The sequence below is a fragment of the Myxocyprinus asiaticus genome, chromosome 21 (assembly GCF_019703515.2).
Source record: "Myxocyprinus asiaticus isolate MX2 ecotype Aquarium Trade chromosome 21, UBuf_Myxa_2, whole genome shotgun sequence".
In the NCBI taxonomy this organism is placed as follows: domain Eukaryota; kingdom Metazoa; phylum Chordata; class Actinopteri; order Cypriniformes; family Catostomidae; genus Myxocyprinus; species Myxocyprinus asiaticus.
The window spans coordinates 11,796,290-11,812,684 of record NC_059364.1 but is presented as its reverse complement, the minus strand read 5'-3'; the positions used below and the strand labels follow the sequence as shown (position 1 = coordinate 11,812,684).

The following is a 16,395-nucleotide window of genomic DNA, read 5'->3' as shown; positions in this document are numbered from 1 at the left end:
TAAGCAACCAAATTGGCCCGGTTGCTAGGGTGGGTAGAGTCACATGGGGTAACTTCCTCATGGTCCCTATAATATGGTTCGTTCTCAGTGGGGCGCGTGGTGAGTTGAGCGCGGATGCCGCAGTGGGTGGCGTGAAGCCTCCACACGTGCTATGTCTCCGTGGCAACGCACTCAACAAGGCACGTGATAAGATGCGCAGGTTGATGGTCTCAGACGCGGAGGCAGCTGGGATTCATCCTCCGCCACTCGGATTGAGGCGAATCACTACACGACACCCAAATTGGGTGAAAAATAAAAAAATAAATAAAAAAGATATCCTGGGGCTTAACCAGCAGACTGGCTGACAAAGGAGTGAACACATGGTCACTACAATATAGGAAACACTCATGCCCAACCATTAATCCATTACACATTGTCACTGATGCCCTGGCTCTAATCTCTGCTAGATTATCATGACTCTACAACAAAGCACTTAAAGGAATATTCTGGGTTCAATACAAGTTAAGATCAATCTGCAGAATTTGTGGCATAATGTTGATTACCACAAAAATTATTTCGACTCGTCCCTTGGTTAAAAAAAACAACAATCAAAAATCGAGGTTACAGTGATGCATTTACAATGGAATTGAATGGGGTCAATTTTTGGAGGGTTTAAAGGCAGAAATGTGAAGCTTATAATTTTATAAAAGCACTAACATTAATTCTTCTGTTAAAACTTGTGTACTATTTGAGCTGTAAAGTTGTTAAATAGTCATTTTTACCATTGTTTTAGGGTTTTAGAATTTACAGTGCTATGTCATCATGGGAACAAAGTAGTAAAATTGGATATAACTTTTTACACAGAAAATGTGTTTTTTTTTCACAATAAATGTTAACACACAGATTGTTTACGTCTTGTGGCTATACTTTTGAAACAGTGAGTATTTTAATGTTTACAGATTGACCCCATTCACTTCCATTGTAACTGCCTCACTGGAACCCAGATTTTTGCTTTTTTTAAAGAAACAAAGGGACGAGTCAAAATTAATTTCTGTGGTAATCAACATTATGCCACAAACGCTGTTGATTGAGCTTAACTTGTATTGAACCTGGAATATTCCTTTAAGGATAACCTTAAGGATAATAACATACAGTGTTGTTGCTGATGATGAGACATTTCCACTGCCAAACAGCAGGACAGCTGAAGAGAACCAGACCATGGTAACAGGGCACAGAGTCACGGTGCCACTGAGCCAAAGCAATAAGTTGGCACAGACAGCAGAAGTAATGATCAGGGCTGCTTGTATTTGGTAGGCTGCTCCATAATACACACACACATAGAGAGAGTTCAGAGATACACAAGAGTAGTTTGGCAAGGGAATTTTTGCTAAATGCATCTAGAATCTAGACTCTAGATGAGTGCAAATGATCCATGTTCATGATCTAATGATGGGCCTGAACACACACATTAGCAGCAGATGATAAAGTCCCACTGCATTCCAGAACACCAACAAAAACAAACCAAACGCCCCCCACCCCACACACACACAGAGATGATGAACAAGCTTTCCTCACGAATTTTCACTTATCCACCCACCCAAAGATTATTTAACAGTCAGACATATACCTGTATAAAATGTCAATTTTTTCCCCTCTTTTTTCCAAGTTCTTGACTGTCTTTATCTTCACAATCACTACACCACTCCTCACACAACTGTACACACTATGAACCTCATTTATTTTAACGTGAAAGTCATTTGTATGAGATATTTACTTGAATTTCTAGGAACCATCAGACCGAACCGGATCCAAACTTGAGCTGCAGAGGTAAAGAAAACCCATGAAATATTAAATTTACCTTGATGTTTTCGATGTGAGGAGCTGATTTGGGTGTTTTTAACTGTCTTTCCTCCTTCAATGCCTCTTGAAGCAGCAGCAAAAGAATAATAAAGACACCAAATCTGTTTTTGGCCTTAAAAACTGCCAAACACACAGCAATAATCCCATCAAACACTCAAATTTCCGACGACAGAAAAGGTTCCAGCTGAAATAAGAACATCCCCGGGTGTTTTTTTACATCCACACACCGCGCTTATTGATTATATTTATCCAGGAAATATGATTTATGAGGGAAATTTTGTCCCTTTTCGCCCTATTGTCAATATTACTGGGCTGAGTCCATGGCACACATAACACGGACACGTTCTAGCCTGCTTGGCCGGGTTCGGGCCTACAGCGCCACGCCATTGGTCGGTTTGAAGATTCCTCGGGACGCGATTGGGCGATGTTGGTGTCAATCACCACCCAAGGGTGGGGGAAAAAAATCCCAAGGCTTCAGATAGATGAACAGAGAAGTTGGGTTGAGGCGTGTGCGAGCAGGAAAGAGTCAAAGAGTGTTTTACCATAATACAATTTAAATATTATTCTAATTCTAATTATTATAACTCTGTTGTATTCGTGCCTTAAATACTGTTTATTATTGGCATTATTCTATGCAAAGCTGTTATAAAATATTATGGATCACGAAAGGCGCCATACAAATATAACTGAATTGAATAGAATAGTTTTTATTCATGACACTAAGAAAGCTTTGATCATTAAAGCTTTATTTAAAATGGGGAAAAGGAAATAATTCCTTCCTTCTGGAATCAAGTTAAACCTGTATGAGGGCCCAACCCTTATGAGGAGCGTCACATTCCAAAGATGTGCACACCTGGCGTAAACTATCAGCAGCGCATCATACGAGCATAAGGATATCATGTGGCATCCTTTATACTCAGCTGCGGTTACATGAGAGTGCTGCAGGAAATAGGAGACGGGAGCGCGCACGCACGCACGCGCACACACGCACGCGGACGTACGACTGGTTAAACAAAAAAAACAAAACAAAACAAAAAAAGAATAAATCAATAAAGTATTTTCAAATATTAAACTGTAATTTTGTTCTTATCCTATATTATGAAAACAAAATAAATTATTTGAAATTACTGTTATTGTTTTAATCATTATAGCAAAAGTTTATATTCATAAACAGACTTTTTATTAAGATAAAACCTAGATTAGATTTTTTTATATATATAATTTAATAATGCACTATTAAGACATGTTATTGTTTTAATTAGAGGTCTGTCCTATGCCAAATTAACTTAATTTATATATGAATATATATATATATATATATATATATATATATATATATATATATATATATATATATATATATATATATACATTAGCAGCAGATGATAAAGTCCCACTACATTCCAGAACACCAACAAAAACAAACCAAACACCCCCCACCACCCCCACACACACACACAGAGATGATGAACAAGCACACACGCACGCGGACCCACAACTGGTTAAAAAAAAACAAAAAAAAAAACAGAATAAATAAATAAATCAATAAAATAATTTCAAATATTAAACTGTAATTTTGTTCTTATCCTATATTATGAAAACAAAATAAATTATTTGAAATTACTGTAATTTTTTTAATCATTGTAGCAAAATTTTATATTCATAAACAGACTTTTTATTAAGATAAAACCTAGATTAGATTTTTTTTAATAATTTAATAATGCACTATTAAGACATGTTATTGTTTTAATTATAGGTCTTTCCTATGCCAAATTAACCTAATCAATTTATATATGAATATATATATATGCAGTGGAGTAAAACAAATATTTAGCGTTCTGTGCATGCATCAAGCACTAGGAAGTGTAATCAAGCTTGAAATCATGACTGTGCCTAGAGACTACAATGACAAGATGTAAAGTAAAAAAGGAGTTCTATTTTTGTCTTTTCTCACCCAAAACCAACTGGATCACTTTAGAAGACATTGATTAAACCACTGGAGTCTTATGTTTTACTTTTATGCTGACTTTATGTGATTTTTGGAGATTCAAAGTTGGTCACCATTCACTTGCATTATATGGACCTACAGAGCTAAAATTCTTCATTTGAATTCAGCAGAAGAAAGACAGTAATTCACATCTGGGATGGCATGAGGGTGAGTAAATAATGAGAGAATTTGATGTGAACTATCCCTTTAATTAGAATTAAAAGTAAAATGTGATTTGAAATTAAAGGATATAGAAACACAATATTAATTTCACATTATGTATTTGTTTCTTTGTTTACTAAAAAAAAAAAAAAAAAAAAAAAGGCAGGGTGTTTTAAAGTTTCCTGTATGTCTGGGTGTGTACAACACTTCAGCTGTTTATTGTCCACAAACACCCCACAAATGTCACAAATGCAAGTTTTTCAAAAAGAGAAAACAGCCATCATTTCCTGTGCTTACTGGCGAATACCATATTCTCATCAAGTTCTGCAACATAGTTAAATGTGATTGAGGGTGAGGCTGTTTCAGTTCACTAGGTGACAAACAGAGAGTAAGTACAATCCTGTTGTGACATGTCTCGAGTTTAGCATATCAAAACTCACAGCGCTTACTTTACATCAGAATTCTTAGTTCAATTGACTCTTGTCTGTTTACACTGTGATCTCAGAAACAAATGAACTGAATCAAACACCATGAAGGTTCTAGAATGTATTTTAAAAGTGCATGACTCTGGGGAGCTCATAAAGCTTGGAGACAGACACTGCCTGTTTAAGCCTTACATTTGCATTTCAAAGCACACTCTGTAGTTATCCAACAATTCCTAATGAGATTCAACATTTAAAAAAATCCTATTGCTCATCAGATACCCTGGCATGTGAAATTATGGCCAAGATAATAATAGCAAGTACAAAATTATCTGAACAGCAACAGTTACATTTTCAGATCCACAACAGTCCTTCATGTGAAACACTCACTCGATCATATTCCGATTCACAATTCCTGTCATTAGCAGGATACCCATGATGTGGCTCTGACACAGTGGACATGTTGTGGTGAAGAAATATTGTTCAGGCGGGACAAACTCCAGACACAATAGGAAATATTAAATCCATACATTGAAAGAATAGCCTCAGTATGGATGCAGACAAGCTAAATAATTATTAACATAAAAAACATATAAAAACAATCAAATTATTTATTGTCAGATGATCCACAAATTTTTTGTATCACTAAGATAATAATACCAAGTACTTTCAAAATCATCAGATCAGCAGTTTGCAGGATAAAAAAACAGCATAATAATAATAAAGGAATAGTTCATCCACAAAAAAAAATAAAAAAAATAATATATATATATTAATAATTCTCTGATCGTTTACTCACATTTATGCCATCTGAAACTCATCTGACTTTCTTTCTGCTGCAGAACACAAATGAAAATATTTTGATGGAGAAATGTGTTTATATCCAATGCAGGTCAATGAATGTCATAAAGGACATGGTTTAATCCATTTCGTCTGAAGTTTTACAATCTGTTTTGGGCGAGAAACAGACCAAAATGTAAATCCTTTTTCACCATAAATCTAGTATGGACATAAACACATCAATACATTTTGGTTTGTGTTCCGCAGAAGGAAGAAAGTCATACATGGTAAGAGTGAGTAAATGATGAGAGAATTAGCATTTTGGGGTGAACTATTTCTTTAACACTGTTAGATTAAAATGTTGTTTTCTGGTATCCTTTTAGGTTACACAGTTACACTGGCGGCTAAAAGTTTGGAATAATGTGAAGATTTTGCTGTTTCGGAAGGAAATCGGTACTTTAATTCAACAAAGTGGCATTCAACTGATCACAAAGTTTTGTCAGGTCATTACTGATGTAAAAAACAGCACCATCACTATTTGAAAAAAGTTATTTTTGATCAAATCTAGACAGGCCCCATTTCCAGCAGCCATCACTCCAACACCTTATCCTTGAGTAATCATGCTAAATTGCTAATTTGGTACTAGAAAATCACTTGCCATTATATCAAACACAGTTGAAAGCTATTTGGTTCATTAAATGAAGCTTAACATTGTCTTTGTGTTTGTTTTTGAGCTGCCACAGTACGCAATAGACTGGCATGTCTTAAGGTCAATATTAGGTCAAAAATGGCAAAAATGAAACAGCTTTCTCTAGAAACTCATCAGTCAATCATTGTTTTAAGGAATGAAGACTATACAAAGCTTGACATGGCCAAAAAACTGACGATTTCATACAAAGGCCAGATGTACAACTAAACAATTGGATAAGTACATCAGAGTCTCTAGTTTGAGAAATAGACACCTCAATAACTGTCTGGTTTGGTTCAGCTACGAAATTGGACATCATAAGACTACAAAGGACAGTTCGGACTGCTGAGAGGATTATTAGTTGCCCCCTGCCCTCCCTTCAAGAACTATGCACTTCCAGAGTGAGGAAAAAGGCTGGAAAAATCACTCTGGACCCCACTCACCCTGCCCATTACCTTTTTGAACTGTTGCCTTCTGGCTGTCGCTTCAGAGCTCTGAGCACCAGAACCGTCAGGCACAGGAACAGTTTTTTCCCTCAGGATATCCATCTCATGAACAGTTAAAACTGCCCCATTGAGCAATAATTATGCGCAATTCACAGTCTAGTCTTTTTATATTTATCCAACACATACAACCTCTTCATCCAGTTACATTCCCTTGCACTGTATATAACAGATTTGTATTTAGATTTACACTACATATGCGTATGTATGTATGTGTGTGTGTATGTATGTGTATATATGTATGTGTACTGTGTATATGTATATACACTACCGGTCAAAACTTTTGAAACACTTGACTGAAATGTTTCTCATGATCTTAAAAACCTTTTGATCTGAAGGTGTATGCTTAAATGTTTGAAATTAGTTTTGTAGACAAAATTATAATTGTGCCACCACATTAATTTATTTCATTATAAAACTAAAATGTAATAAAAAAATAAATTAAAAAAAGTTTTTGAAATTGAAACTTTATAAAAGAAAGTTATAAGAAAGAATGAGTAAGTGTTTCAAAACTTTGAACCGGTAGTGTATATATATGTATGTATATATATATATATGTGTGTGTGTGTCTTATTGTGTATTCTATATATACTTTATTTTTTATTTATTTTATTCATTTTTTAATTATTTTGTATTATTATCTATGTCTTGTTGCTGTTTTGTATTGTTGTGCACTAGAAGCTCCTGTCACCAAGACAAATTCCTTGTATGTGTAAGCATACTTGGCAATAAAGCTAATTCTAATTATGGGAAGAATTGCAAAGAAAAAGCCACTTTTGAAACAGAAAAACAAAAAGAAAAGGTTAGAGTGGGTAAAGAAACAGACATTGGACAACAGATAATTGGAAAAGAGTGTTATGGATCTGAACCCCATTGAGCTTTTGTTGGATCAGCTAGACTGTGAGGTGCGTGAGAAGTGCCCGACAAGACAGCCACATCTATGGCAAGTGCTACAGGAAGCGTGGGGTGAAATGTCACCTGAGTATCTGGACAAACTGACAACTAGAATGCCAAGGATCTGCAAAGCTGTCATTGCTGCACGTGGATTTTTTGATGAGAACTCTTTGAAGTAGTTTAAGAAGTTCTGAACATTTTTTTCAAATTGTAATAGTAAATGTTCACATTATAATGTCCTGACTATACATTGTGATCTGTTGAATGCCACTTTGGTGAATAAAAGTCCCAATTTCTTTCTATAAGACCAAAATCTGTACTTAATCTTAATGTAATTATTCCAAACTTTTGGCTGCCAGTGTATAATAATGTGTTGTAAGTTCTTCAGATGGAAGTTTCAATACTTTAAAGAAAAAACACAAGCAATTTGTTTTCCCAAAACAGTTATTCTTACAAGAGTGAGAGGGTTGCTCGGTGCACTTAAAATGCTGCGCACCTTAATATTTCCATACCATAAGACTCACTATTTTGTTTCAGTTTCAAAAGTCTCTTGGTGAAATCTGAGTTTCTCTTGTGCAGTGTGTTATACTGGCTTGACTTTCATTAAAGCATATTTCCTGTATGCGTTAGTTTTTAGCTGCATGGGAGAGATTCTTTTTAGAGTGTCTTGTTTTCCCACACTGATCTCCTCTGCTCATGCTTTCCATTGCAACAACTGACCATCCTCGCTGCCCGTCAACAGAGATCGACCAATCACATCCCACTGGAAGCATCTCACTGTAGCTGAGTGACCGCCTTTTAGGGATTTAATTAACTTCAGACGACTCCCACTGCAGTCCAGGAGGTGAAGCTCTCAATGATTGGTCCCTCCCACTAAAAGAATACGCCCCTCATCTGATAGCCACATACCGCCCACAAAGTACTCAAGTGATGCTCCATCGGGGAACTGGACAAGTTTTCGACCATCAGCCATACTCAGAAGGGTCAAAGGGTCGTCACTGTCTGGTCGAGTCACGTCCCTCGACCAGACAGTGTAGCCCTTCATCATGGGTCAGACAAAGCTGGTTGAGATTCTTACCTGTCAATCAAAGAGATTAAATATCAGTTCACAGTTCTGGGAATTAAAAATATGGGTGGTGTTAAAGGGGTAGTTCACCCAGAAATGATCATTCTCTCATCAGTTACTCACCCTTATGCAGTCTCAAACTCATATGACTTTATTTTTCAGCAGAACACAAACAAAGATTTTTTTGAAGGATATATGATGTGTTTTTCCATTCAATGCTGGTCAAAGGGGTCCAAAATTTTCAAGCTCCAAAAAGGAAATAAAGGCAGTATAAAGGTAATCCATATGACTCGAGTGGTATAATCCATGTCTTCTGAGGCAATACAATCAGTTTTGGAATTGAAACTATAAATCTTGACAGTGCGAGGAAGTGTAATCAAGATTTATAGTGAAAAAGAAATCACATTTTGTTCTGTTTCTCACCAAAAACGGACTGTTTTGCTTCAGAAGACATTGATTAAACCACTCTATGGATTAACTTTGTGTCCTTTTTGGAGCTTAAAAGTTTAGAACTCCATTGACTTGTATTGTATGGACAAATACATCATATATTCTTCAAAAAAATCTTTATTTGTGTTCAGCAGAAGAAAGTAAGTCATATGAGTTTGAGAGGGCACAAGGATGAGTAAATGATAACTATCCCTTTAAAACTTCATTTTAAATTTACAACAGATTGAAACTCAGCATATATATAAGACCTGTGCAAATATTCTAAAAAAATAAAGATGTAAAACAACAATCACTGAATTTGTGTTCCTTTGTGTTAAATACAACTCAAATGATCTAATTACAAATTATCCTGAGGATGTTATGGAAAGATGTTTTGTTTTGTTTTTGGAAAAGGTGGTGAAGGAAATATTAATTTCCTTTCTATTTCAAAAATCCAAAAATATACAGAAACATTTTCGTTTGGAAATATCCCTTTTTCAGTACAGAGTCAATCTATAGCTACAGATTATTAGAGAGAATGAAACATGGGAGCACTTTAAACGTCATGAGCTCCAGCGCATCTGTCTGATATGCAGGACAGATGAGACTATGTTGTACGCCAGGCTATTATTGTGGTAACATGATGGCACGTAATTACAAAACGAACTGTGATTGGTCATTTACATGTCTCAAAAGGCTCCATCACATGCAAGCAGGAGATTCTCTGTGCTTGCGTGCTTTGAGAAACAAACCGGCCAAACGCCAAAATTTCCCTACTGGGATATATCGGTCGACCACTACTTTTGAGCAATGAATTTCAATAACCTTTCCATGATTTTCCCCTCAATTATGATTACTGGCTGAGAATAATTCGAAAAATATTTAGAAAATATAAAGATTGCACTCAGAAAGAGCAATAAAATATTAAATATTTTAAGGCTGAGCATACCTTGAAAATGTATATACAATATTAAACAAAACAGCTTTCTAAATACGCCCCTCATCTGCCGTTGATCAAACAAAGAGATAGTCTAGCCCAGTGTTTCCCAACCACTGTGCCATGAAAGATTGTCAGGTGTGCCGTTGAAAATTATCAAATTCCACAAAATAAATAAAAGAAAAAAATTAATAATAATAATAATTTCAGGGATCCAAACTCCTCACCTTTCGGAGAAATTCGCCGTTTTGAAACCATAATCGGTCACTTTTGTGACTGTGAAGATCTATGATTAATGCGTAAAAGTGACTGATATTTATACGCGTTAAGGGTCTTTCACATGACTCGCGTCAGCGCTGCAGAATACACTGAAGTCTATGAAGTGACGTCACTTTACACCAAAGTGTTTTTCACACACGCGTTTTTGCTTCACCAATAATGTCTTTGAGAGTACTAAGCAACAAGAAATATTTAAAAACTGTCCAAATTTGTGAAGAGATATTGAATGTCTCATAATTTCTTTTAATTCAATATTACCTTATCGTTTACGAATATCAGAGACCCCAGTTATTGAACTAATTTAAATTCACCAAGAAAACGCTTAGACCTAAACATAAACGAGTCCTTTTATTACTTTCTGCTATCAAAGCAACTGCAAGCTTTTTTTCTCTCTTCCAGATACATGTTTTCAATGTTTATTGTGCACACCTCCCGCTTTTTTATGTGGCAAACTCGTAAAATCGCCCCTCTGTGACGCTTTCTGCAACTCTTGTCATGTGGAGGGCAATGCGGCACTTGACGCTGGCGTTGAACAGAGCGTTGACGCCTCGACTCATGTGAAATGCGCTTTACAATGAAAAAAGAACATTATTGAAACTCAAAATTATTATTATTAGGTTATTATTGTCCTCTTTTCTGATAAAAGCCATGCTCAGCAGTTTAAATAGGCTACTGTAGGAAAATGATACCGTAGATCTGCTTTGTGTTTATAATTCTTATACTGTCAGCAGATTTGTAGCCATGCAAGTTTTAATAAAGGAGAAGGTAAGGACGTTATTGAAACTCACTATTATTAGACTATTATTGTTGTCTTTTTGGATGAAAAATAATGCTCAGACTGAAGGAAGACTATAGATCTGTTTTGTTCTTTTAATGCTTAAACACTATAAAGTCTCTTGGTAGATTTCAGTCATGAACGACTCAAAATGATTCACTGACTCACTCATAGCACATAAGACGCTCATTTGTCGCCACCTAGTGACATTTCCAGAAGGGGTCACTGAACTAATCGGTTAATAAAATTGAACAAATTTGTGAAACAGAAGCAAGCCTCACCAAAATACTCTTTATTTTGCAGCTAATTCTGCACAATTGTAAACTTGAATAAACTTGAGTCACTAAAATAGCTGGAATTTGTGCTTTTAGCTTATTCTTTAAAAAAAATATCCCCAGAAAAAATGTTCGTGGACCAGTGTTTGTCTTACCTTTTTCACCCCTGATGAGTTTGCATCCCTGTAATTTGGGATTATTTAATTTTTGGCATTGCAAGAACAAATCTACAAATTAGAAAAGAAGCAAATCTGTTGTTTTTTCATTACCCATTTAGCGCTCTTGCCACCTGTGACCTCACACAGCGTAGCCTACCTATGTGACTTTTTTTTTTTTTTTTTTTGCATAGCCGAATTTCAAACATTACATGTAAACACGCTACTAAGATGGACAGAAAACATGGACAAGTTCTTGAAAAGGAAAAATATTGACGATGGTTAGCCTATGTGGGATAGTGTTGTGCCGTAGAATTTTTTTAGTCGTAAAAAGTGTGCCGTGGCAGAAAAAAGGTTGGGAAACACTGGTCTAGCCCCAACTCACACCATTGGTTGTGTAAAGTTAATATTAAGCTGGGACAGTAGAAAGTATTTTAACACTGAAAAAGTTACATCAGCTTTAAAATGTCAATGTCTTTTTAAGATTTTATCCATTTCTATGACTTTCCCAAGCCTGGAAATCACAATTTCAGAATTATCCGATATTTCCAGGTTTTCCATTAAATCTGAAAAGATCACCACAGATTAACCGTTATATAACTGTCTTAGATTTTTCAGGCAGGTTATGGTTTATATTTACCTGTCCAGCAGATGGAGCTGGTAGAAGAATTGCAGTAAAATGTGGTGACTAGAGCGTCATCCTCTCCTCCCAGACTCAGATCAAAGATGTTCACAAGCCCTTCTGTGGACCCAGAGGCCAACTGGTCTGCCTGCCGTGTGTGGAACTTCACCACAGTGATGTCATCACTGTGCGACTCGGAGTACACGCCCAGCAGACCGCCCTGCTTTGAGCCTGTCTCAACCATAGTCATATATGTCTATGGTCTCAACCCCTTCCTGAACCATACGGGCATCCCAGAATACTAAAAAGCTGTACTCTCCCACCTGCTCCGTGCCTGCGCACAGCACACAATCACTGCAACTAACCTCAAAGAAGCAGTATGAATGGATCGCATCACTACGGAACACCTGAGTTGAGCTGGAACCGTGCTGCCGGACATCCCAGCAACGCAGTTTCCCGTCAGCAGAGCCGGTGAACAGGAGATGGGGGGAAAGGTAAGAGAAACGGACCCCACACACAGGAGCTGTTTGACCCAAAGTCCCTCACCAGACGGAGTGTCTCTCTGCTGTGCAGGTGCACAGAGTGATTAGAGCAGCACACAGCAAGCACATCTGACCCTGCAGCAGAGCCACTGCTGGCAGAGGATGGAAGAGCCAGGTCCAGAATGTATGTGGGCTCACTGGGCTGCAGTCTCCTGGCGATGGAGTGTGTTCTGAAGGTGTCCTCAATGTCCATAATCATCTCTGATTTCCCTGGCACCTTCAAAGAAAATAATTACCCAAAGTGACTTTTTTTGGCACATTTATTACAGACACAATCCCCCTGTAATAATCGTAGATTAAATATATTGATCAACGATGAAAAAGTGAAAGTTCATGGATAGTTTGAAGATCACTAAAACTGATCCGATTCAATTAAAACCAAGCGTGATTGGTGTCCACGTGCAACTGAAGTTTACAATTAAAGTTTGGCAAGTGATGTGGAAAAAAATTGTTTCCATTGATTTTATTTTTTTGTGTACTGTGACAGTATTGGACCATGTACAATTGCATATATATATATATATATATATCCTAATTTGATTAATAAAGCATTAAAAAATCATGGCCGTAGTCTAGGGTTCTGCCAGATATTGTTTTAAGTCAAAATATTTGTCAACAAATGAAAATAGGCTAATGCATTCTAATAAAATACAATATTAAGTCAATTTCAACCAAAGCTAAAGTTAAGAGGTTAAAGGTCAGCTGAAAGTCTCATTGTCCCTCCAACATTTAAATCTATTAAGTCAAATTTAAATGTAATGTTAAAGGTGCAATATGTAACAATTTTCATGTAATATTTGCCTTTTTTTGCCAATGTGTGAACGGCTTGTAACGCAACTTAAAAAATTAGCCCTTCCCGGACTTCCAAGGTTGCCTATTAAAGCATGTAGACTGATTTTCATGTGAAGGGAGTGGGTCGCTTCTGCCGGGAAAATCCAAAGGATGATGTTTATGTGCGCTCCCGAGAGCCTTGCCTCAGTGATTCTCTTCTGCTTTTCAACAACGAGAACTGTCTGCAACACTAGGTAACGTTATCTTAGTGATGGAATCCAGCCTTGTCCGGCTCACAACACAACACCGACTGCTACACAAACTCAGAGTAAGCCAAAAAACCAAAAAAATAAATAAATAAAAAAACATTTATCTACTGAATCCCATCTGGCTAAGCGGGAACATGATCGTGGTCGAGCGAAAACTAGAGTGAACATCGGCAGGGCATTTCATTCCTGGAGGGACCTTCGTTTGGTTTTGGGGATCAAAACCGATCCTGTCTTATTGGACAGGTAAGCTTACATAACGGCAAAGCATGTGAAATATAGTGCCATAAGGATTGATCTGTGTAATTTTAGCTAACTTGATCTTGCCTGTACAGTAACTGTCATAAACAATGTTAATCTGTAATTTTTCAGCAAGGTAAACTACAATAACACATGAAATTAATGCTAGACAATGTTCAAGATAATGCAAAAAGACCCATACATTAGTGTAACGTAACTTGGTTATACAGAAAATATATACATTCTATTATTATAAAACAACAGCGCATCGATATATCAAAATGACAGTTGTTATGGAATCACATTAATACTGAATTGTGTCAACATATTTATAATGTACAGTCTATTTTATAAACAGATACTGTCATCATCCACCAAATTTAGTTAACAGCTATTGATAAAGCTGGATAGCTAGCTAACGCCGACATAGACTATCGTATAAATGCAGTCAATGTATCATGCAAAGAAAATTGATTACTTCAAACTACAGTCTCGCATAGTCAGACCTATATCCACACTTTGTTTTAGCCCTGTTCCAGCACTGGAGAGTCAAATATAATATACAGTCTCAAAGTTTGTAGTAAAACAATCATAACTGTGTCGTTTTAATTATGCTACCTCATTTGTTAGCATGATGCCGGTGAATCACGCTGTCTCTTTGTACATTATGTCATTGTTTTGGCTCGCGTCCCTAAGGAGTGTGCGCACAACCGCGAGCACGAGCACCAGGTAGCTGGCTGCAGTTCACTTAACGGCCACAGGTGTCATTAATAACAAGGGTTTCTGAATCTTACATACTGCACCTTTAAGTATATAACTTTGTACATCAGTGATTATTGTTTTAATGGCTTTGGCAAATGCAAGGATTATAAAGTATGTAAATACATTAACATGGTAGCTAACTATACGCATTACGCATGATTTTATAGGCTAGGCTTAATACAACACGCAAGATTAAGTGTTGACAAGTTAACATAAAAAATAAATAACTGAGACCGAATTAACAACAAAACAGTGGCTGGATATACTGTAGACAACTGTCAGTCTACAATACTCACTATCAAAGCTCAGCATTGCTAGGACATCTAGACATGCATAGATACGATAGTTATGATGTTTTCATGCTTTCGTAATTCTCCTGGCGTCATATTAAGTTACAAATTACAGGCTGTGTCTCGTTTGGAAGGCTGCGTCCTGCGGAGGTCGCATTTGTCGGCCGTATACGTCATCGAGGCTGTCTCGTTTCAGAAAAGTGAGTAGGACACTTCGAATGCAGCCTTCTTTCACGGGAATTCGGAGGATGCATGAAGTGTATCCTTCGTGGGCACTCACAACCCACAATTTTTTGCTTCAACGGAAATGTCTAAAAAATAATAATAATAATAACGCCAATTTGCCCGTAAATACCATGTTCAAACGCAAGGATGTTAATTCCCAAGTTGAAGTACCTCAGTACATGAATGCAGAGTATATAATATGTATAATTATATTAATATATAATTAAAATAAAGTATTAGACTTAAATACACCTGTAAAATCTACTTTATTTTCTGTCTACATCATTATAACTCTCCTAAATTGTACCTCATACATTCCCTTCCAAAGACACTTTGTTCCCTTGTCACTCAAAGCGCTCGCGCTTGTTAAAGAGTGGCGTGCTGTCATAGCAACCATGTTACGTTCCGTTTCCGTTTGTCCTACGAAGGCCGTCTCGTTTAAAGGAGGACGCTCGGTATACTGCAGCCTTCAAAGGACGCATCCTACCTAGCACGCAGCCTTCGAAAGACACAGCCTTAAAGTATGTATCTCACGCAGACATCAGTGTGTCACCGTTTCAGCTGATCTCCGGAAACACTGTGTAGGAGAAAATTAGTTCCGTGGCTGTTACAACACAATTTTAGAAACACGAGCTTAATTTGTTCTAAAACTACAACAAACTTTACTGAACCAATATTTATGAATCTGTGAAGCAAAAACGGACGCACAATTATTTGTATTAGTTTCTAAAATGAAATGAGAGACTTATGCCTACCACTAGATGACAGTGTTTCTCTTTATTAGAAAATGAGAAACCATCCTTTTACACAGGAGTCAAGCAATTATGTGACTTTAAAGGGAGAGTTCACCCAAAAATGAAAATTCTCTCATCATTTACTCACCCTTATGCCGTCCCAGATGTGTATGACTTTCTTTCTTCTGCAGAACACAAACAGCTCTGTAGGTCCATACAATGCAAGTGAATGGTGATCAAAACTTTGAAGCTCCAAAAGGACATAAAGGCAGCATAAAAGAAACCCATAATACACCAGTGGTTAAATCCATATGTTCGGAAGGGATATGTTTAAGTAAACGATCAATATTTAAATCCTTTGTTACTGTAAATCACTTTTACATTCACATTTTGAAAGTGAAAGTGGAGATTTATCATAAAAAAAGGACTTAAATATTGATCTTTTTCTCACCCAGACTTATTATATCGCTTCTGAAGTTATGGATTTAACCACTGGAGTCATATAGGATTACTATCATGTGGACTTTGCACAGCACTTGACATGAGACATAAAACTTCAGTAAACTTTTGTAATTACTGCATTGGGGATTCAGCTCTTTGATATTGTGGTCTGAAGTTTTATGTGTGTGTGTGTGTCTGTGTGTGTGCATAAATAAGAGAGAGTAAGGATTAGAATTAGAGTCTTGCATGTATGAGAATGTTGTTTCCATTCCAGTGTGTGTATATGTGGCCAAGTGCATATGAGTGGCAAA

The 16,395-nt window shown here is 36.7% G+C and overlaps 1 protein-coding gene and 1 pseudogene across 1 annotated transcript in view; both read right to left on the bottom strand.

The window, feature by feature from the left end:
- Positions 1 to 2,194, bottom strand: part of LOC127411653 (serine/threonine-protein phosphatase 2A 56 kDa regulatory subunit epsilon isoform-like) — a 54,760-nt gene extending 52,566 nt beyond the window's left edge. Inside the window, exon 1 of the mRNA XM_051647366.1 lies at positions 1,838 to 2,194. The gene's annotated coding sequence lies outside the window, so the exon portion shown is untranslated. The remainder of the gene's footprint in view (positions 1 to 1,837) is intronic.
- Positions 2,195 to 6,472: 4,278 nt separating this feature from the next.
- On the bottom strand, positions 6,473 to 15,451 carry LOC127411676 (WD repeat-containing protein 89-like; annotated as a pseudogene).
- Positions 15,452 to 16,395: the final 944 nt, after the last annotated feature.